General features: G+C 33.7%; 1 protein-coding gene and 3 long non-coding RNA genes across 5 annotated transcripts in view; 1 reads left to right on the top strand and 3 right to left on the bottom strand.

The window, feature by feature from the left end:
- LOC147764232 (protocadherin-10-like) overlaps positions 1 to 24,767 on the bottom strand; it is a 158,798-nt gene that overhangs the window by 123,584 nt on the left and 10,447 nt on the right. The gene's annotated exons all lie outside the window — the stretch shown is intronic.
- On the bottom strand, positions 32 to 11,282 carry LOC147764233 (uncharacterized). 2 transcript variants are annotated; one of them, XR_015331953.1, is made up of 3 exons: positions 10,877 to 11,280; positions 1,187 to 1,279; positions 32 to 783 (listed from the first exon to the last, which is right to left on the bottom strand). It is a non-coding gene; the product is annotated as an uncharacterized LOC147764233 (long non-coding RNA). The 2 variants fall into 2 exon arrangements; XR_015331952.1 differs by lacking the exon at positions 32 to 783 and adding an exon at positions 815 to 1,081 and having other exon boundaries at positions 10,877 to 11,282.
- LOC147764234 (uncharacterized) lies at positions 5,244 to 8,276 on the top strand. The gene is made up of 2 exons (XR_015332158.1): positions 5,244 to 6,814; positions 7,877 to 8,276. It is a non-coding gene; the product is annotated as an uncharacterized LOC147764234 (long non-coding RNA).
- On the bottom strand, positions 17,436 to 21,102 carry LOC106171552 (uncharacterized). The gene is made up of 3 exons (XR_001239322.3): positions 20,838 to 21,102; positions 20,531 to 20,595; positions 17,436 to 19,832 (listed from the first exon to the last, which is right to left on the bottom strand). It is a non-coding gene; the product is annotated as an uncharacterized LOC106171552 (long non-coding RNA).

The following is a 24,767-nucleotide window of genomic DNA, read 5'->3' as shown; positions in this document are numbered from 1 at the left end:
CTCTATACTCCAGCATCATGATAGTAGCATCTGTGAGTAAAACCATTTTATTATATCAATAGAAGAACAAAAACAAAATTTTACACATAAGCAGTAATTAATGAAGTCATAAGAATGATTAAGTTGCTATAGTTTTCCAGTTTTATGCAGTCTGTGTTGGAATTTTTTTCAACTGTGCAAATAGAAATAATTACATTCTTTTTTTATCTGACTTGCTGATACCAGTCTGTGCCAGATACTATTCCACTCACAGGCCAGCAAGGTCTGAGAATCTAATGGGCTGAATGAAAAAAAAAAACCTAGAAGATAAAGTGGCTAATTCTTACAAATAGGATAAAAAACATGGGATTTTCAAAAGGTTATTATAAATCAAGAGAACACTTAGTAATTACATTTATAAAATGAACTGGAGTACATGTTACAGCTGAAAAAATTAACTGGGCCAGTAAGTGACTGCTTTAAAGAAATTTCACTGAAACAGTCCAAATTTTACTGGCAATCAAGTAGACTGTTATACCATGGCACTCAACAAATTATATATAGGTTTTGATTTTTTTCCACGTGACAGTAACATAAAATTTATGTCAACTTTTGAAATGTATAGAGTCAGTTAGGTGACTGAAAATATTTTAAAATGTCATGAAGGAGCACTATTAATTTAATGCAATCTCTGTTGGCCAGTCTTATCCAGTTTCTTCTCCAAAAAGGACAAACCAAGTGAGAATTTCTTCAGGGCCCTTTCTTCTGCCTGCCAATGCCATGCCACTCAGAAAAGAGAAAAACCTGTAGGTTAGAAAAAAAAAACATAATAATAGCATTATGAACTACTAGTATCCATGTAGACATCATGGAATTACGCAGTGAAGTTTAATGTGTCTTGTTATGACTTGACTGAAATAATGTTCACCACATAAATGAACAATTTACAACTAAATTTATGTAGAATATCAAGATTCATGATCACAAGCTAATAACCCCAAGAAATTGAAAGAAATTGTACTTATTACAAGAAATTATTTAAATCCGCCCTGGTTCCTACTCTTCTGACAGGACAAAAAGGGGATTTCAGAGAGGCTGGTTGCTAAAAGGAAAATGCCCAAGGTTGTTGTATTTTGAAAAAAATTAAAAAGTGTACTGTTGTTAGTGAATGTTTAATGCATCTTAGGCATTATGACAAGTAACTTACCCCAGACACGCTGACCTCCTTTTTTCATTGACATTTTAAAATTTTTTCCAGCCTGACCATAATTCATATATTCAACGCAGCTTTCTCCCATATCTATAATAGAAGAAAAAAAAACTTGAGTAGTGTTAAGATATGCATGTAAAATTCATTATCAATATTGAGAGAATTTCTGTTTCAACACTGCAAGATGAAATATTTACTTTCAAGTAATGAATAAACCTTAAAGCAATAATAACTCTTCCTTTGAGATTCAAAAATCCGCATGAAATACATTGTAAACAACGCATGGAAATATATTCTATTGTATTTTACCACTAACCCTTACGAAAATTTCCTATAGGATTCCTATAGGAAATTTCCTATAGGATCCTATAGAATTTCCTATAGGTTCCTATAGGAAATTGGCCCAATTTCCTATAGGATCCTATAGAATATCCTATAGGATCCTATAGAATTTCCTATAGGTTCCTATAGGAAATTGGCCCAATTTCCTATAGGATCCTATAGAATATCCTATAGGATCCTATAGAATTTCCTATAGGTTCCTATAGGAAATTGGCCCAATTTCCTATAGGATCCTATAAGATTTCCTATAGGATCCTATAGAATTTCCTATAGGTTCCTATAGGAAATTGGCCCAATTTCCTATAGAATCCTATAGGAAATCTTATAGGATCCTATAGGAAATCTTATAGGAACCTATAGAAATTTATATTAACTGTTTTGAATATTTTTACAGCTTTTTATATATTGTTGGAACTTAGGCAAAATTGGTTATAGGCACTGGTCCCTCAAAACAAAAGAGAGTATCATGTTTACATTCTTTATTCAATATATAAAAATGTATAAATGTACATATTCCACAGTATGTTATGCAACCAGCTTACTAGAGAATTGTTTCATAGATTTTTGCAAATTTAACGATGCTGCTACTGCTTTTGAATTATAAGTTCTATAAGTTATCACAAGGATCAAATATATCTTGTCAAGCTGTGGCATCACTGTCTTTTTCTTGTGTGCGTTCGAACTCCTGCCAGAATGAGTGGCTAAAACCTCCCTTGGCCAGATTGTGTACATTGTCAGCATACTGCTTTAGTCACTTAATAATTGAAGAATTTTAGACAAAAGTCTTTTGCACATTGGTCAACTTTACTGTGATAGTCTTCTTAAACTCCGTCTAAGTTGTGTTGAACCATTTGCAGACACAATCTAAAAGAAAAACATTGTGAATTTCAATTAATTGTACATGTCTACAAAAATGCAAAATGATGAAGGAAAAATTTTCTAATGAGATCAATAATAATTATTGCACCAATTTTATTTTGAGCATTTCATAGCCTTTATTAGTTAACTGTTTTTTTCAAAGACAAGGTATTAAAGCTGGATAATTTGTAAAAAAAAAATTTTTAAGAACTTGAACATATTTCATAGAACCAAGCCCACAGGAACAATCAAGAACGAATTTTAAAATGCAGAAATCAGCAGTGGAGAAAACTCTACTCTGGTTAAATATGCAATTGGGCCATTACAGAGCTGTCAGGGCCAAGGGCCAGGGCCAAGTCTCAAAAACTCATGGAAAACTAATTTCCGAGGGTAAACAGTAATTCCCTATATTCTGACCAGTCTTTGCTTGACTTAAATCATCAGTCCAAACCACAAAAAAAGCAACTCCAAGTTAAAATTTATAGCTTCCGTGTAAGCAAAATGGTCAGATTTTCACAATGCACATTTCATTTCCAATATGTATAGGTAAGCAAAAAATATTTTTAAACAAACTATGGTGTTTACCTCACATTTACGGTTGAAAAGAAATTAAATGAAAAGAAAACTTGGCAAATAAACGATCCTGAAGAACATGTGAGGTAATGAAATTTGCCCTGACAGCCTCTCTAACATGTTAATTGTATGTTATTTATTAGCATAGGTCTTTCTCAGTTATATATCATGATGGTTCCTTTGAGGCAGTTGTGGATAACATTAATAGATCATTTTTAATAAATCACAAACCAAAAGTTATATGAAATGTAATTTTTTTTTTTTTGATTCAACTGCATTTATAGAAATATTTTGATGAGCAATTGATCACAGTTTTATAAGAAATAAAGAGAATAAACAGTATTTCTTTGTTGGCTAAAAGGGAAGCTATACTTTATAAATTATAACTTGTTTAATGTAATATAGATATGATGTTTACAAGGTACACTACAAATTAGATCAATCATCTCATTTTCAATTTGATTAAATGCCCAAATGATCCAATGCATTACTGTAATACATACCTTCCTCAATTTGATTTTTCTACACTCTGTACCCTTCCACTATGCTCCTGAATTTAAACTGGCTTGATAGCTGTACACTCATTTGCTGCTTGTCTCATATAAACAAAGACTTAGACAGGATACCACACATCTGATAACACCTAATAGGCGGTTACTGTTACTAGTGTAACAATAGCTACAGGAGTAGTGACCTAATAATAGGTGCCAAGCTAACAAAAGAAATTCACAGTTGTTGAATCTATGGTTATGGTTGGTGGAATAGGGCATTCTCTAGCTAACATCAGTTGCAGGCCCGTAGCCAGCAATTTCAAAAGGGGGGTTCTTTTTCTGAAAAAGTGGACCTTTTCCCATAAAAATGTCATGTACCTAGATCAAATTTTACCCAGAGTGGACCTTTTTCCAGCAAAAGGGGCAGTTCTTTCGAACCCCCCGAACCCCCCCTGGCTACAGGCCTGAGTTGACTGTTAAATCTTACAAGTGATTGAGCATAAAATTTATCTTTATAAACATTAATTTGTCCTTGTTTCCCATCCTTTATGAGGGACAGCTAGTACTATACCCTAAATGTTCACTTACTTTTACATTATATTTTATATATTAGGCAGGATTGCACTTTCACAACAGCCAAGGTCAAGTACAGTCTAATTAGATAAGGTTGACTTTCAGTAAATATGAAATATGAAGTGAATATGATCACACAAAAAGTAAAAATACATTATATACTGATATTTAGACCAGTTTCATTATTTTTCATTCAACCTGGCCTAATAAAAATTCACAATTAATATGGATTAACATAGGATTTCCTATAGGTTCCTATAGAAATTCCTATAAGATTTCCTATAGCATCCTTTAGGTATTTTTTGATGGTCTGAACATAAATTAAAAATCAAAATCATATACTGATATTTAAACCAGATTCATTATTTTTCATTCAACCTGGCCTTACAAAAATTACCTATATGAATTGGCATAGGATTTCCTATAGGAATTCCTATAAGATTTCCTATAGGATCCAATAGGAATTTTTGTAATGGTCTGAACATAAATTAAAAATCAAAATCATATACTAATATTTAAACCAGATTCATTATTTTTCATTCAACCTGGCTTATAAAAATTCCCTAAATGAATTATATTAGCATAGGATTTCCTATAGGTTCCTATAGAAATTCCTATAAGATTTTTGTAATGGTCTGAACATGAATTAAAAAAAAAATCAGCTTCAATGATTTGGTACAAAAACATTCCTAATGATAAAATATTTCTCTATAAAAGATTACTTTAAAATGATCAATTTTTTCAAAAATTCTTTAAAAAAGAAATTAAAGAATTTCTATAGAATCCTATAGAAGACTATAAGATTGTGCATCCCTTACGAAAATTTCCTATAGGATCCTATAGGATTCCTATAGGATCCTATAGGATCCTATAGGAAATCTTATAGGATCCTATAGGGCACATTTCCTATAGGATTTCCTATAGGATCCTATAGGAAATTGTTGTAAGTTAAAATCTTGAGAAAAATGCATATTTTATAAACATATATCATTCTAAACAATAGATATTTGATATAGGTCCATTTTATCAGTTGAATTGTCAATTATATATCACTATTAAAGCAAAAATGCTTTTTATTGTTTATAATGCACAATCTTATAGTCTTCTATAGGATTCTATAGAAATTCTGTAATTTTTTTTAAAAGAATTTTTGAAAAAAATTGATCATTTTAAAGTAATCTTTTATGGAGAAATATTTTATCATTCGGAATGTTTTTGTACCAAATCACTAAAGCTGATTTTTTTTTTATTTATGTTCAGACCATTACAAAAATTCCTATAGGATCCTATAGGATCCTATAGGAATTCCTATAGGATCTTATAGGATTTCCTATAGGATCCTATAAGATTTCCTATAGGATCCTATAGGATTTCCTATAGGATCCTATAAGATTTCCTATAGGATCCTATAGGAAATCTTATAGGAATTTCTATAGGAACCTATAAGAAATCCAAGGCTAATTCATATAGGGAATTTTTATAAGGCCGAAATAATGAATCTGGTTTAAATATCAGTTTATGATTTTGGTTTTTAATTTATGTTCAGACCATTAAAAAAAATTCTATAGGATTCTATAGGATCCTATAGGAAAGCTTATAGGAATTTCTATAGGAACCTATAGGAAATCCTATGCTAATATAATTCATATAGGGAATTTTTATAAGGCCAGGTTGAATGAAAAATAATGAATCTGGTTTAAATATCAGTATATGATTTTGATTTTTAATTTATTTTCAGACCATTACAAAAATTCCTATTGGATCCTATAGGAAATCTTATAGGAATTCCTATAGGAAATCCTATGCCAATGCATATAGGGAATTTTTGTAAGGCCAGGTTGAATGAAAAATAATGAATCTGGTTTAATTATCAGTATATGATTTTGATTTTTAATTTATGTTCAGACCATCAAAATTTACTATAGGATGCTATAGGAAATCTTATAGGAATTTCTATAGGAACCTATATATAGGAAATTCTATGTTAATCCATATTAATTGTGAATTTTTATAAGGCCAGGTTGAATGAAAAATAATGAAACTGGTCTAAATATCAGTATATAATGTATTTTTACTTTTTGTGTGATCATATTCACTTCATATTTCATATTTATTGAAAGTCAACCTGATCTATAATCAGACTGTACTTGACCTTGGCTGTTTTAAAAAGTGAAAGTGCAATCCTGCCTAATATATAAAATACTGTATAATGTAAAAGTAAGTGAACATTAAGGGTATAGTACTGTCCCTCATAAAGGATGGGGAACAAGGACAAATTAATGATTATAAAGATAAATTTTATGCTCAATCACTTGTAAGATTTAAAAGTCAACTCAGGCCCGTAGCCAGGGGGGTTTGGGGGGTTCGAAAGAACCGCCCCTTTTGCTGGAAAAAGGTCCACTCTGGGTAAAATTTGATCTAGGTACATGAAGTTTTTATGGGAAAAGGTCCACTTTTTCAGAAAAAGAACCCCCCTTTTGAAATTGCTGGCTACGGGCCTGCAACTGATGTTAGCTAGAGAATGCCCTACTCCACCAACCATAACCATAGATTCAACAACTGTGAATTTCTTTTGTTAGCCTGGCACCTATTATTAGGTCACTACTCCTGTAGCTATTGTTACACTAGTAACAGTAACCGCCTATTAGGTGTTATCAGATGTGTGGTATCCTGTCTAAGTCTTTGTTTATATGAGACAAGCAGCAAATGAGTATACAGCTATCAAGCCAGTTTAAATTCAGGAGCATAGTGGATGGGTACAGAATGTAGAAAATTCAGATTGAGGAAGGTATGTATTACAGTAATGCATTGGATCATTTGGGCATCTAATCAAATTGAAAATGAGATAATTGATCTAATTTGTAGTGTACCTTGTAAACATCATATCTATATTACATTAAACAAGTTATAATTTATAAAGTATAGCTTCCCTTTTAGCCAACAAAGAAATACTGTTTATTCTCTTTATTTCTTATAAAACTGTGATCAATTGCTCATCAAAATATTTCTATAAATAGAGTTGAATCTAAAAAAAATTACATTTCATTCAACTTTTGGTTTGTGATTTATTAAAAATTATCTATTAATGTTATCCACAACTGCCTCTAAGGAACCATCATGATAAATAAGTGAGAAAGACCTATGCTAATAAATAAAATACAATTTACATGTTAGAGAGGCTGTCAGGGCAAATTTCATTACCTCACATGTTCTTCAGGATCGTTTATTTGCCAAGTTTTCTTTTCCTTTAATTTCTTTTCAACCCTAAATGTGAGGTAAACACCATAGTTTGTTTAAAAATATTTTTTGCTTACCTATACATATTGGAAATGAAATGTGCATTGTGAAAATCTGACCATTTTGCTTACACGGAAGCTATAAATTTTAACTTGGGGGTTGCTTTTTTTTGTGGTTTGGAATGATGATTTAAGTCATGCAAAGACTGGTCAGAATATAGGGAATTACTGTTTACCCTCGGAAATTAGTTTTCCATGAATTTTTGAGACTTTTTTGGCCCTGACAGCTTTGTAATGGCCCAATTGCATATTTAACCAGAGTAGAGTTTTCTCCACTGCTGATTTCTGCATTTTAAAATTCGTTTCTGATTGTTCCTGTGGGCTTGGTTCTATGAAATATGTTCAAGTTCTCAAAAAAATTTTTTTTACAAATTATTGAGCTTTAATACCTTGTCTTTGAAAAAAAAAACAGTTAACCAATAAAGGCTATGAATTGCTCAAAATAAAATTGGTGCAATGATTATTATTGATCTCATTAGAAAATTTTTCCTTCATCATTTTGCATTTTTGTAGACATGTACAATTAATTGAAATTCACAATGTCTTTCTTTCAGAAAGCGTCTGCAAATGGTTCAACACAACTTAGACGGAGTTTAAGAAGACTATCACAGTAAAGTTGAACAATGTGCAAAAGACTTTTGTCTGAAATTCTTCAATTATGAAGTGACTAAAGCAGTATGCTGACAATGTACACAATCTGGCCAAGGGAGGTTTTAGCCACTCATTCTGGCAGGAGTTCGAACGCGCACAAGAAAAAGACAGTGACGCCACAGCTTGACAAGACATATTGGATCCTTGTGATAACTTATAGAACTTATAATTCAAACGCAGGAGCAGCATTGTTAAATTTGCAAAAATCTATGAAACAATTCTCTAGTAAGCTGGTTGCATACCATACTGTGGAATATGTACATTAAAATTTTTTTATATATTGAATAAAGAATGTAAACATGATACTCTCTTTTGTTTTGAGGGACCAGTGCCTATAACCAATTTTGCCAAAGTTCCAACAATATATAAAAAGCTGTAAAAATATTCAAAGCAGTTAATATAAATTTCTATAGGTTCCTATAAGATTTCCTATAGGATCCTATAAGATTTCCTATAGGATCCTATAGGATTTCCTATAGGATTTCCTATAGGATCCTATAAGATTTCCTATAGGATTTCTTATAGGATCCTATAAGATTTCCTATAGGATCCTATAAGATTTCCTATAGGATTTCCTATAGGATCTTATAGGAAATCTTATAGGATCCTATAGGAAATCCTATAGGATCCTATAGGAAATCCTATAGGATCCTATAGGAAATCCTATAGGATCCTATAGGAAAAAGGGACAATTTCCTATAGGATCCTATAGGAATTCCTATAGGATCCTATAGGAAATCCTATAGGAAATCTTATAGGATCCTATAGGATTTCCTATAGGATATCCTATAGGAAATCCTATAGGAAATTTTCTTAAGGGATTATAAACAATAAAAAGCATTTTTGCTTTAATAGTGATATATAATTGACAATTCAATTGATAAAATGGACCTATATCAAATATCTATTGTTTAGAATGATATATGTTTATAAGATATGCATTTTTCTCAAGGTTTTAACTTACAACAATTTCCTATAGGATCCTATAGGAAATCCTATAGGAAATGTGCCCTATAGGATCCTATAAGATTTCCTATAGGACCCTATAGGATCCTATAGGAATCCTATAGGATCCTATAGGAAATTTTCGTAAGGGAAAACGGCCGTTATTGTAGGAAAACTAAAATATGTGCTTGTCAATAGGGCTTTCGATCCCTTTTTTCCGGTTGACAAGTGCATTCGTTGCTAATGACGTAATGGTGTCACGCGGATTCTCGCGTTCATTCGAGACCAAAATAACATGGCGGGAAACCCTCAGACGTAAGTTGCGAGTTTTTGTACAGTGCGTCGGATAACGAAAAGCCCAGAATGGCACACATTGTGGATATAAATGCATTTTTAACAAAAAGACGAATATATCTCATGCATCTTATATAGTGTTGTTGTTGTCTAGATCTGCTGCTTTTCCCGCGGTTTTAAGTAGGTCACCAGTGACTTTGCAATGTCAGAGAGAGCTCCGTCAGTTAAAATCTCTTAAGAGATTTTAACAAAAAACCGTACGTTAAGGAAAAAAACCCTGGATTAACTTTGAATGCAGGAATGGGGTCGTTGGCCATTGGTAAGTACGGGAAAATTGCCGTTTCTTCCAGGAAAATCCAATTTTTGGCCAAAACGAAGAGTTATTATGACTTTAATAGAGTTCTATTCTTTTGTAACCACCAAGGCAAAGCTTCTTTCTTAAAATGAACTGAAACATCCAAGCTTGCCACCTAACATGCCAAAGTAGTGAAGTATAATTAAAGTAGAGAAGCAAGTACCCCTTAATTATAGAGGTGTCTTACACAATAAGGTGTGTCTTACACACCTCGACTCAAAGGGAGATGTGTAGTGAGATAACAGGTAAAGTAATTGGTGGAGCCTAGGTGAACTTAAGACTTTAAATTAAGAAGCACCAGGATTCATGTGTGTTCTTTTTTCAAAGGTTTAATATGAATTAAAACATATATATGTAAAAAGAAGACTAAATAAGTTAAAAATAACTATGCCATGAAGTCAAACTTCCTGTTAGACCGCCATGATGGAAAATGCTGGGTGGAGGCAAAATTTTCCAGTCAAAAAAACTGAGCACTTTACTTTAACAACAAAGTTACCACTCCAAAGCCACCCACCATGGTGAGAAGAAAAATGATGACCAACTGTCATGATAAGTCTTTTTAGATTTAAACATGAAAAAGGTAAAGGCCAAAATGGTACATTTACCCATAACACTAGAGTAAAAAATTGGTATTCTGAACAAATCAGGTTATTTTTTTCAAGAAATATTGGAGCAGTATCCATGCAATATATACCACGCCACGACCAAGATGTTCAAGAATCTAAACACACCAAATTTTTTTATAATCTTGCATTTGAAAAGAACAAAAAGCGGTAAGGCTTTTGGCCGTAACAAGCGTAACACTTTTTGATCGGAACTCATGAAAATTGTCAATTGTCGTATCCAAGCTAGACCACATGTAAAATCGCAAAAAAAACAATACTGCTCAAGCAAGTGTGTTGCACACATAACAATGAGTTAAATTTTATGACTGTCATGTGACACAAGTTTCAAAAAGTAGGAGGAAAATGTCTTTTGGAGTAATTTTTTTCGAAATATTAACAAGATGGTGGCTTAAGCATCTGCTTGTTATTCGGCTACTGAAAGTGCACCTAAGTTTTATTCTTTGCTATTGCCACAAATTACTTAACAATTGCAACTGTATTAAGACCAAACTTTCTTCATCTGATACTATATTTATAAGCACTTGTTATGAGTGGGAAATATTTTTCATGCAATATTTATGCTCCACCACACACCACCTCGCGAGATCGACGTGGAGCTGGACACTTACACAGTGAGACCCCACGGCATAAAAGTTGCAATTTATCTTCATATTTCGAGTAGTTATGCATTTAAAAGCACTTACCTGTTTTTTGAAAACCTTGTCCAACGTAATATCATATAATTTCTGTATTTCTCTCATTTTTTAGAAACTTGGGACTCCGTTTCTGTTTCTGTCCTCAAAAATCGACAGACGAAGGCACAGATACTAACAAACGAGATTTAAACGAGAGTAACAATTAAGCGTAACAGAGATAGGCATCCATTGTTCTCTGGGTTCTATTCATTCCAACCAATGAGAGACCGTAATACAGGCTCCGCCCCCACGCGTGTAATCTCCTTCTGTTATAACTCCTTGATGTGAGGCTACTTATATGTTGTGAAATTGAAAAAAATGTTTTTGGAAATTCTCACTCTTTTCATACAAATTGTCAATAAACTACAATTCTATTACACATAGTCAACTGATAAGCTTATCACAGATTTTAATTATTGTTAAGTTCCATTTATCCAAATTTCACAAATATTGGACAAGATTTGTTAAAATTATTAACGTTTAACTATTTTAGACCATGGAATTTGGCAGTCTTTTCAATGTAATTTTTAGTTTTCTCCAATTAATATGATCTTAAAAATCTTTTTCATTAGACACAGTCAACTGATGAGTTTTTTCCGAGATTTTTATTGATTTTAAGCATCATTTGTACAAATGTCAAAAACATTGGACTAGATTTGTCAAAACTATTAACATTTAACTATTTTATACCATGAAATTTGCCAGTCTTTTCAATGTAATGTTCATTTTTCTCAGTTATATTGTCTGAAAAAATCTTCTTCATTGGACCCAGTCAACTGATGAGGTTATTGCAGGTTGTTATTGTTGTTATGCATCATATGTTCAAATTTCACAAATATTTGACCAGATTTGTCAAAATTATTAATGTTTAACCATTTTAAGTCATGGAATTTGGCAGTCTTTTCAGTTTTCTCAAAAATATATGTTCTGAAAAAATCTTTTTCATTTGACATTGTCAACTGATGTGCTTTTCACAGATTTTTATTGATGTGAAGCGTGATTTGTACAAATTTCACAAATATTAGACTAGATATGCCAACATTATTAACATTTAACTATTTTAAGTTATTGAATTTGGCAGTTTTTTCAATGTTATTTTCAGCTTCTCGAATATATTGACTGAAAATATCCTTTTTATTAAACACAGTCATCTATTTAGCTTAACTTTATCAAAAGTATTTATGTTAAACTATTTTTATCTGGGAAATTTATCAATTTTTAATATTTAATTTACACTTTTTTCAAATATATTTTATCAAATGGTGTGCTAAACCCAATTCCAGAAAGTGATTGTAAGGAGGAATCTGCACCTGGTATTGGTAGTAAGGAGAAGTCTTGAATGGGTATATGTTGTTTTCTAGGTCACATTTCTGGACAATTTGTCACCTCTACACAAGCAAACAAATTATCACATTTGATGTTTCTTTGGAGACTGAATGATATATTGAATGATACATATGATATATTGGCGTATAAAAATGTTTGTTTTCAATAATTCTCACTCTTCTCATAGTTATTGCCAATAAGCTACACTTCTGTTACACACAGTCAACTGATAAGCTTATCACAGATATCTGCAGTTGTTAAATGTCATTTTTTCAAATTAAAAAGAAATAAAATATAATTGACAAAATTGTTAATATTTTATTATATTCATGATGGTAATTTTGGTACATTTTAAGTCTTATTGCACATTGTGCTCTGCCACCACATCACTTTTACTGCTTCTCCTCTTAAACTATAAGAGCCCGTGTATCCATCTCTTGTATGTAGGTGTCGGTGCTGGGGTGTAGGTGTGGTGTTCGTCACATTGCACCCTTGTCCAAAATTTGCAAAATGAAATGCAAAATATCTCCCAAACTGAAGGCATTGCAGGAAAAGTTTCTATGGATGACTGAAAGTGGTATGTGGGATTTAAAATATGCCCATTTAAGGTAAATGGGCCAAAATTTTCTTTAAATGTTTTTTTTTTTTTGCAAAGGGTATTACCCTTAGGGTCATCTTTCATCTTCGTGAGTTTGGGGTCAGTTGGTGCATTTTTATGGGAGAAGTGACCAGATATACGCCCAAAGTTACTATTAAACTTGAACAGGAAGTCATATACTGGTAATATGTGACCTTGAAATTGACTTTTGACCTAATTTTCAATTTGAACTGAACTTTGCAACTCTCTGTCCCTTGTATCTCCAAAACTGCCAGAGATACGCCCAAAGTTACTTTAAAACTTGAATATGAAGTCACATACTGACAATCTAACTGTTACCTTGAAATTGACCTTTGACCTCATTTTCAATTTGAACTGAATTTTGCAACTTTTTTTGTCCCTTATATCTCCAAAACTGCCAGATATACACCCAAAGTTACTATTAAACTTGAACAGGAAGTAATATACTGGCAATATGTGACCTTGAAATTGACTTTTGACCAAATTTTCTCCATTAACTGAACTTTGCAAGTCGTCCACCCCTTAAATCTCCAAAACTAGCGGAGATGTGCCCAAAGTTACTACTGAAGTCATATACTGGCAATACGTGACCTTGAAATTTACTTTTTCCCACTTTTCACCATGAGCTGAACTTTGCAAGTTTTCCATCACTTTATCTCCAAAACTAGCAGAGATATTGATCTTCAATAGGAAGTCATATACTGGCAATCTGTGACCTTGAAATTGACCTTTGACCTACTTTTCACCATGAACTGAACTTTGCAAAATTTCTGTCTCTTATGTCTCCAAAACTGGCATGCCCATAGATACTACTGAACTTGAATAAGAACTCATATGTTGACAGTCTTCCTGAAAAAAAAAAAAAAAAAAAAAAAAAAAAAAAAAAAAAAAAAAAAAAACTTCAATTACACATAGCAGATTAACTTGTTCTTGTTTTTTTTTTTAACTTGAGTGGTATACATTTCACAAACTTTGGACTAGATTTGTCAAAATCATTAATTTTTAACTCTTTTTTATCCATGGAATTTCCAGTTTTTTTATAGTTGTTATCAGTTTTCTCAAATATGTTGTCCTGAATATTACTTTCATTACATACAGTTAACTGATCAGCTTATTTTAGATTATTTCAGTTACTAACTAAGCCACAGTTGTACAAGTTTTACAAACATGGAAGTACATCTGGCAGAGATATTAACGTTTAACTATTTTAATCTGTTGAATTTAGCAGTTTTTTTAATGTAATTTGCACTCTTTTAAAAATATGTTTTTTACAAATATGCAGTTACTCAGTCATCAGTAATCACACAGTGTAACTGATGAGCTTATCACATTTCTATTGCTGTTAAGCAGCATTTGTACAAGTATCACAAATAATGGACTAAATTTGTCAAAATTATTAATGCTTAACAATTGTAAGCCATGTAATTTGCCAGTTTTTAAATGTAATTATAAAATATAAAAGTTTTTCATGATACACAATCAACTGATAAGCTTATCTCAGATTTATACAGTTGTTAAGCTTCAGTTGTACAAATGTCACAACCACTGGACTTGATATGTCATTATTATTAACATTTGACTGTTTTTATCATCGGAATTTGCCAGTCTTTTAAGTCTAGTTTTCACTTTTCTCAAAAATTCACTTCAATTACACACAGTCAACAGATAAGCCCAGCAGGCAAACGACATTGATTCTACGTTGATTCAACGTTGATCCACCAAAATTAACGTTGATTCAACGGTGAATCTACGTCGTTTGTCTGTTGGGAAGCTTACCTCAATCATAATCAAGTTGCTCTTTCTGTAGACTGAAACACAGATCTAACTTTAAAAACCAACCTTATTAGATTTTTGCTCACATACACCTGTACATACACTGTAGATTCATGTGTGGACATACAAAGACGCAGATGTCATATACAGCTACATGTAGTATGTTGATATCATAATGTGATAGATACTTATTGCAACAGAGACGATCATATTTTCCTCCAGGTGGCGTTATAGTACTGCCCAGTTTGTCAAACGTGGCGAAAACTGTTCAGATAAAAGCAGTGGACCAATTTAGAATCGCCATTGACCTACATAATATTATTTCATTTTTGGTGTTTTCTTCTGGTTTGTTTTTGAAATATATTTAACACAAATGCACTATATATATATATATATATATATATATATATATATATATATATATATATATATATATATATATGCATTTTGATTTTAGTAAATTTTTAATCAAGTTTTGCTTGTCTGTCTGTCAGATAAGGGTGAGGGTTGGACAGAAAAGCTTTAGCCCCTCCCCCATAAAGCAAATTGAACCTACTCTCTTGGAAGAGTTGTTACACCATACGTGATCAGGGAGTGGATGCGAGGCGGTCTGGAAACTAAGTATACGAATATTTATGTTTTAACCTATTCAGTATAACGTTTCAATGTATCAGTGTTAGGGATTTAATGTTCACTTATTTGTAATTTATTTTATAAGAAGGACTGTGACGCGTGCATGCATAAAAATGGTTTGACCATTCCCCAGTGTTTCCCCCACAACATTTTGCTTCCTCCATTACTTCATCTTATCACGTCCTACGGAAATGACAATTATTTCGAACTTCGTTAGTAGAAAAGGTATCGTCAGTTAAAGACGTACCAGGAGTATATTTGAAAGAAGCAGACAAAAAGGGGAAATGTGTGGAATCTCCGATTTAAATCCCTTTTTATTTACTTTTGTAAATATTTGTTGTAAGCGTTTGGAGGTTGAAATAAAAAGAGCGTAACAGACAGTAGGTACACTGTATATGTATTACACTTCCATTTCTAATTTGGGCACGATTTCACTAGTCCAGTTGTACTATTTCAGTCCGTTGAATATAAGTTGAATTATAGCTACACTGTACAGATTTTTGTGTGACGGGAGCTTTAAAAATGTGGGTTCACTGACCAACAATGTCAACCCTTCAAGGCATAGGGGGCGAACTGATAGCGCAAAATTATGTTTCAATCAAATGTTAATCGTTCTGTCGATACTTTTAAAATTAAGCATTGGGTATTAGAAACATGGCATGTCTAAGACTGCGTGGTCGTCAGATACAGGTTTGGTTTATTTCAGTAAAGATATCTGCCCGTAATGCCTTTCAACTTGCTCTATTCTAGTAAGACCTTCAAGTTTGCCGCCGTGGCCTTTGTTAAATGGTACTACAATAATGATTACCCTCTACCAGGGCCACAGATTGATTTTTCACTAGATACACGTTTTCACAGATATGTCGCTAGTTAAACAATAGGACTTTTCTGTCCTGCATGCGTCAGAGAAAAGTGCACATGAAATCAGCGGCCCTGGGAGATTGTTGGTTGGAAACGTGACATTGTTTTTCAATAATAAAAAAAATGTAATGTGTTGGGAAAATCTTCTGTGTTAATAAAGATTAACAAATGGTGGGTTCATTATCCAACAATATTTGGTTAAAATATTTACCATAAATAATAATGGCTATTTTATAACTATTCAAAATAACGATGTTTCCAACTTTTTAGGGCGAAAGTACCAGCAAGGTAACGAGTGGTGACTTGGCGTTACGTTGTCGTGCGAATAAAATATGCACAAATATGGAAACTTTTGATTGTCCAGATCATCATTTTTTTTTCAAGACGAAAGTGAATATTTTGAAAGATCACTTGGAACTTACAACAATTTACTGATATATTTTCCCAACAGCGATTTTCATGATATGTCTTTTTTCCACGTTTTATGCTATTGTAATAATAAATCAAATAAATCATTTGATGAACTGCTTTATATCTCTTTAATTACTGTCAATTTCTCAAATTTGTTTTGAATTTTTTTAAATGCTTGTAGATATTGATAACAACAAACCATAAACGAGTAGTTAAGTTGACCGTTTATTGGTGAAATGTAATACATTTGTTGTATATGTTACACCTTTGAGATATAACTTTGTCTTACATGCATGTCTTACAGATATTCAAAGTGATTAAGTAGTGATTTAAGTGTTCTTAAACTTGGTAGTTTTAGAATAAAATGCTTTAATATAATTAATACGTAGTTATTTGGGACTGAATAAAGACTTTCCAAGTATACAAAATGTCTCAGTTATTTCTTTGACGGTTGCGTTTCTCAGCGGCACCCTGGGGTTGGGCTTCGACCTTGGCTTACGTTTCTAAAATTTCTTTAATGTATTGGGATTTTTATTAGAAGTTTACTTTGGTTACTACAATAATTTGTCTCGGTGCTACCCCTCGGGTTTGGGTTCGTTTCCTGGTCCGGGTACTTGGAAATCATTGAATACTTTTCAAGGGCTTTACAGAAATTTCCCTTTGGTTACTATAAGAGGAAAGTCTTCCCAAGGAGGGTGGGTGGGAACACTTAGAGGAGTAGGTAACGCGCTTGCCTCCGAGTCAGAAAGTCCCAAGTTCGAAACCTGGCGCTACTGGGTCCCAGCAAATTACCTTTTGCAAAAAATTCAAACAAGCAAGATATCTAATACAAGAGGCTCTTTAGGTAAGACGACACACCTGTGCACTGGAGAACTAGAGTTAGAATAGAGCTAAAGGGAACAGAAGGTGAAAAATGAAAGGGAATTCAACACAAATATCTGTACATTATTTTCATTATTTATTGTGTCAACAAATTCCAAGTAATTTCAACGAAGTTTTATACAAAACAACATACGTGAAGTTACGTTTTTTCTACGTTAATAGCAACCATTACAATAGCGTCAAATTTCTAAAAAATTCTATAAATTATGCTTTTACAAAAAAATACAAGAAGTCTACCAGATAGTAGACTAACTAACACATATGAAGGATTTCATGCACTTTGGAAATTGCTGCTCAAACAACGAATTCTTTTTATTTATATAAAAGAGAATTTCGACATAATCCTTACCAAAACAAAATTCATATAAAAAATTGACCAAGAGTGGTAGATAAATTGAAAGGCCGATCATATCGTACTTGTCAAATTTTCATGTCAAATGTTCAAAGTTGACGTTAATAATTCCATTGAGGAGCAAAGTGTCCAATTTCAGTGGTGTGAATGATATCGAAATTCCAAAATGCATATAATCTCACATCTAGGCGACTTCCCCTCACGTGCACTCGCACTCACGCACACCTTGTTCTATGCCGTCGTGCTGATTCCCGCACAGAAAAAGGTAGACAAAGATAGTCATTTTTAAGAATCGAGTGTTTTACGTTATTTTTCTTATTCCATTACATCCTTAATATTGGTAGGTTAATGGCACGACTTTGAGCGAAAACTTAAATTTGCACATATGCGAATCAGGAACGGCATAAAGACATGGTCAATTTCCAAGCTTATTCTAGTCATGACAAATATACAAACAAAACTGAAAAGATTACGCAGAAAGAAAAACGGTGACCTAAAATTCATTTATACACAAATGCTAACACCCTTACTATGGTCTCCGGTGCTCAGTAATCAAGAAACACTTAGCAAAAATACCCCAACAAGACGCGCAGGACTGGCATCTAATCAGACCTTTTTCTCTCAATCACCCCTCAATCACAGCCAAAGAAATATTAATTAATAATGCACTTCGAACAAGGTACATGGGTGAACGTAACTTCAGTGAATTATTTGGGACAACTCTTCAACCCCTCTGCCCTCCCCCTCCCCCCCCCCCCCCCCCCAAACAATGTTTTGCGATGGCTGAAGTAATCAATTTGAAATGCATGATAAATTTTGGAAATTAAAAATGGAAAGGTTATAATAAATGTCAGTTCTACATAGATATTTTCATGCATATGAACAAAGACGTTTTCCAGGGGAGCACTTACATTTCTGCTTTGCGATATTGGCAAAAAGTCGAACAACACACAAATGAGCTCATGCAATGCTGATAAATTTTGGTGGCCCCAAGAAGGGACAATTTTTATCACGCTGGTAACATATATTCCCCTACTGCGATAACGAATGCGCAGTAATTTCGTGAAAATCCCTATTTCTCTCCTGGTTCCATTTTCTTAACATTGTTTTAGACCCCTCCAAGCACAATACATGTGTATCTGTCACTGATCAGACACAATATCAAAACACCGAAACCAAAGTAAGTTCATTCTTAACATGCGTCACAAACGTATATCCACAATTAAAAAAAGGATCGTTTTTTATACCACCAATTTCCAAAGCATTATAACTTGAAGAACAGTGTTTGTAAGTTATTTTAAATTAACAACTTGTTCTTTTTTCAAACTTAACGGTCACTGTATGAAACCGTTTGTCTCTCAAAAGTTCCATATAATGAAGTCGAGATATTTTGCTTATCGGAATCTCAGAATTCAATTCAATTCAATTCAATTTAATTCAAAATAAATATTTAAAATATCTTCAAATGCACAGCTTAGTGGCTAACTGAAGATTTGCCCAAAGACAATTTTTACCTTCAACTAGAAAATCAATAGTGCTCGCGCAGTACTCTACCTAAAAATCGAATAATAACAATAATAATAATAATTGATAACTATCATTTTTGTTTTTTATCCATCATTTCAGCAAAATACTTTTTGCATTAAAATTATTTTTTTAAAAAGTGAACTCTAAAAAGTGCCGTATTTTTGTTTGAGAATTGATGGGTACTTCCTTCTGACACAATAATAAATATACATAATAAATAAAATACCTTGAAACGATATGAGCGGATAAAGTACTGTACTACGATTTAGAAACAAATCTGTAATATATAACCAGCGACATGCAGGGTCGACGCCTTTCATTTCTTTCTTTTTCTCTGATCAGAAGTTTCGTTAAAAATTTTTGCTGCGTACAACAATTATTTTATACACATTTTATGCAGAATATTACTATCCAAGGCAAAGATTATATTTCATATCAAATGTCAACCCTACAAATAAACTACAAGACAAACTTCAACAAGCGAGACAATCTTGGCATGGGCGCAGGCGATGTCCAACATGAATTTGATGTCTTTCATCGGCGACGCATCCAATCACCCGGTAAACAGCAGCTGGGAGCCACTGAAATAAACGAAGAAAATCACATTCACGACACGGTTTGATGAAGCAGTATTCGTATAACTTTACAGCATGCTATTTTGGAACACAAGGGAATGTGTTAACAAAACACTGTTGTGCCATTCCTATTATTTTCTACCCTATGGACACTGTTTAATGACAACATACTTCTTTGCATTCATATGTAAGATGCACAATTAAAGGACCAGGCGCCCGGATAACAGAAATATTGAATGAAAACATTTGGCAGACGGGCCCAATTAGTATAAAATTGACAGGATCTAAAAAAAGACATTAGGCACGTTTTCACTGCCCAAGCCAGGGTTTTTCAGGCGGAGGGGGCGAGGATACGAAGATACATTAGCTGGATTTCGTCTAGTTTCGTTTCATGTACAATTTTTTCGCTTTTCATTTGTTCTTGTTCTTGTTTTGATTTGTTAATTTGGAAGAGAGAAGGGATACCTCTTAAATTAAGAGAAGGACACTGTACCCCCGCCCACCCTCCCACCCTCACCTCCCCAACCTGGTCCCATCGTTTCCAGGAATGCAATGACACAATAGTACAACATCTTGTTACTGAACATGCATTTGTTTGTTTGAAGTTTAATTTCATATACAACATATTTTTGATACTTTGAAAACAGGTCAATTAACTCGCCAATAAAACAAAGAGAATGTAGATATCTGTCCAGTCGTCTTACTTGTCGAGGACTTGTTCAGACCTTTAGACAGGTCTCACTTTCTCATTGGCAAGTGCGTTCCTTCTCTGAAATTACAGAAAATAAAGCATTCAAACTTTGAACTGATTTTGAAATTCTAATGGAGAGTGTATTGAACATAAGTGCAATGTTCCCACAGTCATAAGGACTAAAATGTCATCATTTGGGCAAACGTTGTCTACACAAAATACACAGCGTTATATTATATCATCTATACAATGCTACGGCAGCTTCCTGTCATTTTCTGTGCTAAATTTTTGGCCTACATGTGGAAATTGCAGCAACGTACCAAGAACCTCTGTCTTCTCCATCTTCTACTGACCTTGGTCCTACCTGAACACCTCTCACCGAAATGCTCACCTGTATTACATAATAATGTACAGGTCACCCGCTTTTTGAACACAAGTTTCGATTTAAACTTGTTTTTGTTATTTGATATGGCGCCAGGGGTCCTAATCCCGGGATGGTGATTTAGGGTTTCTACCATCATAATGGCAAAAATAATAACATCTTATCAACCATTAAGTTTGATATCAAATTATTTGGCTATGTTTCACCCCCCCCCTCCCAAAAAAGTCACCTGAGCCAATTGTGTTAGAGAAGACAAGATGCGTTTTTTTTTTACTCGATTTGTATAGAACGTTAGAATTAGTGACAGCGTTCATTAGGACCTAGAGTGATTACAGCTTAGTTAACTAGAGCTGTCACAGCCAGGATTGACTTAACAGATGTGTTTTATAAAGAACATAAAAAAACTAATACTGACTCAGAATAGGTGTAAATGTCCTCACCTCCCTCAGGAGGATACATCCTAGAGAGGGTACAATTGGGAGAAGGGGGGGGGGGGCGAGGTGATCACAATTCACGGGAAATAAAATTATCAATTCACAAATCGCAGTAATTAAAACTTTATTCAAATTCCACTGAAAATGCGCGTCAAAAATCACGTATCATGAATCACCGGGTATAACGACTTTCTTTCACGAATAACGGAGAATAAAAAGCTGCATGTACGAGTCACAGGAAAGGGGTGCTTCACGCTAAATAAAATGAACGTTTCATGCATTTTGAGAAGTAAATAATGGCTTTCTCAGGTAAGGAAAAAACCTAATGGCAGCCTCGTATGGGGGCTGAGAAAACTAGCGTACGAACAATACTGCCAAATTTTTCAATTACCTTCGCGAACGAAACTTCAGTTACAACTACCTACTCTTAGAAGATTACTTTTGCAAAGCACCAAATTAAACTACCAGTCCAGACGCCTGAAAAACGCATGTTTTCAGTCTGTACCAGTATTTCAAAGTAAGGCCACATTTTCTGAAAGGGAACTTTCAAAATTTATATGATCAAATTACATGTTTTTATGGAGCTTAGTATATATTTGGGAGCAAATGTCTCCGTATGTTTATTTTTCACACAGCACAAGTCTTATTGAAGAATGAAGTAACATTTGAGAGCTAGCAACGCTGCCAATGTTTGTACGTAATACGTATCAAAATTCAAGGTCGCGGGGGTAAATATAATGCTTTTTGTAATAAATAACAAAGCGAAGTTTTTTATTTATTTATTTATAAAAAAATAGTTATTGAGGATAAAACATAGTGAATTAAATTTTTGTCTTCCCCATGGCCCTCAGGTAATGGTAATTGATGTTTAATTACAAGAAACAATTTTAATTGATTAAAAATAAATAAGGTGCCACCATTAGATAGCATTTTCAAAAGCAGACTCTAGTCTAATTATTCTATCGGCACGTGCACTTATCGGTACATGGGTTGAAAGGTATGGGAAAGTATCGGGTCCCGTTATCTGTCAAGACGTATCTGTCGAGACGTACCTATCAGGACTGGTAGGAATTGAGACTGAATAGAGCTGCATGGAAAATGTACTTAGTTCTAAATGAACTAACTAAAGGTAACAAGTGTTGTGATAGACAGGTGCTAATCAAACTCATACGGTTTAATTCAATTTTGACGGAAGCTGTCAAAAGCACAGGACTTTGATTGACAGTTTTATAAGCAAACGTCAATCAAAATCATTACACAGTTGATAACTACAGTTGTCGAGCATGTGAAGTGAACTTCCTTCACCATTTGATTGACAACGTGCCAATCAAATCATTCAGTTTTGACAGATCCCGTCAGGTAATAACAGCTTGATTGGAGAGTTATATAAACAAACGTCAATTGTGATAGGGACAGCAGACGCTGAGACAAAAAAAAAAAAAAAAAAAAAAAAAAATCCCCGTCTGAGGTTTTGGTCGTCTTAATCCATCCCTTTGGGCCAATTATGAAAATTCCCATTTCTAAAGCTCAGTTTTTACCCATTATTTTATCTTATTTGCTATTTTTTTCTGTACCATGCTGTTTGCTGTGCGTGGAAAGTTGCGTGCGTATCTCACATTGCTCGACCGTTCAGCAATTTCTCTCCTAAAAAGTTGCCTAGTTTTTTTCAGTCTTATCACTGGTGTATACATGTACATTCTAATTCGGCATACATAAGGAATGACAGTAAATAAAAATATACTTTATAAAGTTCCAAAAATTTTCAAACTTAGTGATTACTGCTAAATTTTATTATTGAAATTTGTTTTTTATTACTTTCAACTACATGACTTTATTCTGTTTCCTGTCACAATAGACGGCCTTTCAAGAAGCTGTAACGGTCTAGTTTGTTCCTGTTATTTGAAAACATTTCCCCTGAGGAAATATAATCTTCTTTCCTCTTTTTCGGAAAATCTTTTTAAAAAATTAAAAGAAGTTTCACTATGCATTCATTCCGGAATTTCTTCAAGTAATGTTGTCTTGAAGATGACACCTAGCTCCACCCTGTTGTGTCTTTCTACACTGAACGGGGGGAGGGAGGGTGTTTTCACATTCCTTTGTACATGGTATTCAATACTAGTAAAATTAATTCTCGAAAAGTATTCTTAATTGTTTACACCTACATCTGTACATGACTTCCTTCTTTGTTTTTTCCTGTCACAAGGGGCAGTCTTTCAAGAATATATCTGTAACAGTTTGTTCCTGTTATTTCCAAACATTATCCCCTAGGAAATATAATCGTTCTTCCTCTTTTTGCAAAATCTGTAAAGGTTTTTTTCAAAGAAATTGTTGAGAAAAGAGAATTCTGAAAAGTTCTTATGTACTGTAGCTGCTGTCATGGTAACGCTGTAAGGGACGCGGTGGGGCCCCGAACTTAAGCAGTAGGAATAAAGGTGTTTGGAAATCCAAGACTCTTGTTGGTTACTTCTCGATCGGTGAACATTAAATCGAACCTTACAACTCAACAATTTTGCATCGTCATTCTCTCTCCGATTCTTATCTTCTATCTTTCTCTTATTAACCTATTTGGGGGCGAGGGACAATAATCTAACCAAACCGAGATGGTGCATACCGTAACCTGTTGCGTTGTGTTCGATGTTAATACTTAATAAAAAAAAAAAAGCCACAATGTATATTCTTCAGGAGCGGGTCCAGGATTATTTTAAGGGGGGTCCGGTTTTAAGGACTTACAGGCCGCAGATGCTTTGACAGGCCCCCGTGGCGTGGGGCTCGGTATTTTAGAGGGCGAACGGTGCCTTTCGGTACTGTTTAGAACTATGATTCAGCAAGTCAAAATTCCAATTTCAAGTGGGGACCATTGGTGTGAATTTTTTTCAAAAATTGAAGGGGGGTCAGGACCCGACTGACACCCCTCTTAAACCCGCCCCTGTTCTTAGACAGCATTTTTACTTGATATCTTATTAGATTATATTTTTTCCGTATTATTTCAGATATAATAATAATACAATAAGTAGATATGTGCTTGGCACTTTAGATCAATCGAGTGTAACTCATTATATAAGATAAATTACATTAAGAAGAGTTCATTGCACTCGAGGCAAACGCGGCCACAAAGAAAAGTTTGGCGTAGTCAAACGAGATTTTATGGCGACAACTATCTCCAGAGCTTATTTACGCACATGCGCATTCTGCACATGCTCAATTCTACCTAGAAAAACCTCAATCCTAAAAGCTGATACAAGGTCACCAGACAGTCAATTATGCCATGTATTTAACAGTGCCAACAAAGATACTTTAGTGTCCCTCTCCAACTTTATAATCAAATCATTCAAGAAAAGAAGTGAAGTGGTTGCTCTGCTTGGTAACTCTTAGCATATCCCTTAAAATGTCAGTGTATGGTCCAACTGTTGTGAGAAGTGACTCGGCAGTGGGAC

This window comes from Lingula anatina, chromosome 1 (assembly GCF_051362555.1).
Source record: "Lingula anatina isolate TDL-2025a chromosome 1, LinAna3.0, whole genome shotgun sequence".
Taxonomy (NCBI): domain Eukaryota; kingdom Metazoa; phylum Brachiopoda; class Lingulata; order Lingulida; family Lingulidae; genus Lingula; species Lingula anatina.
The sequence above is the reverse complement of the archived record's forward strand: the minus strand, read 5'-3'. Positions and strand labels throughout refer to the sequence as shown.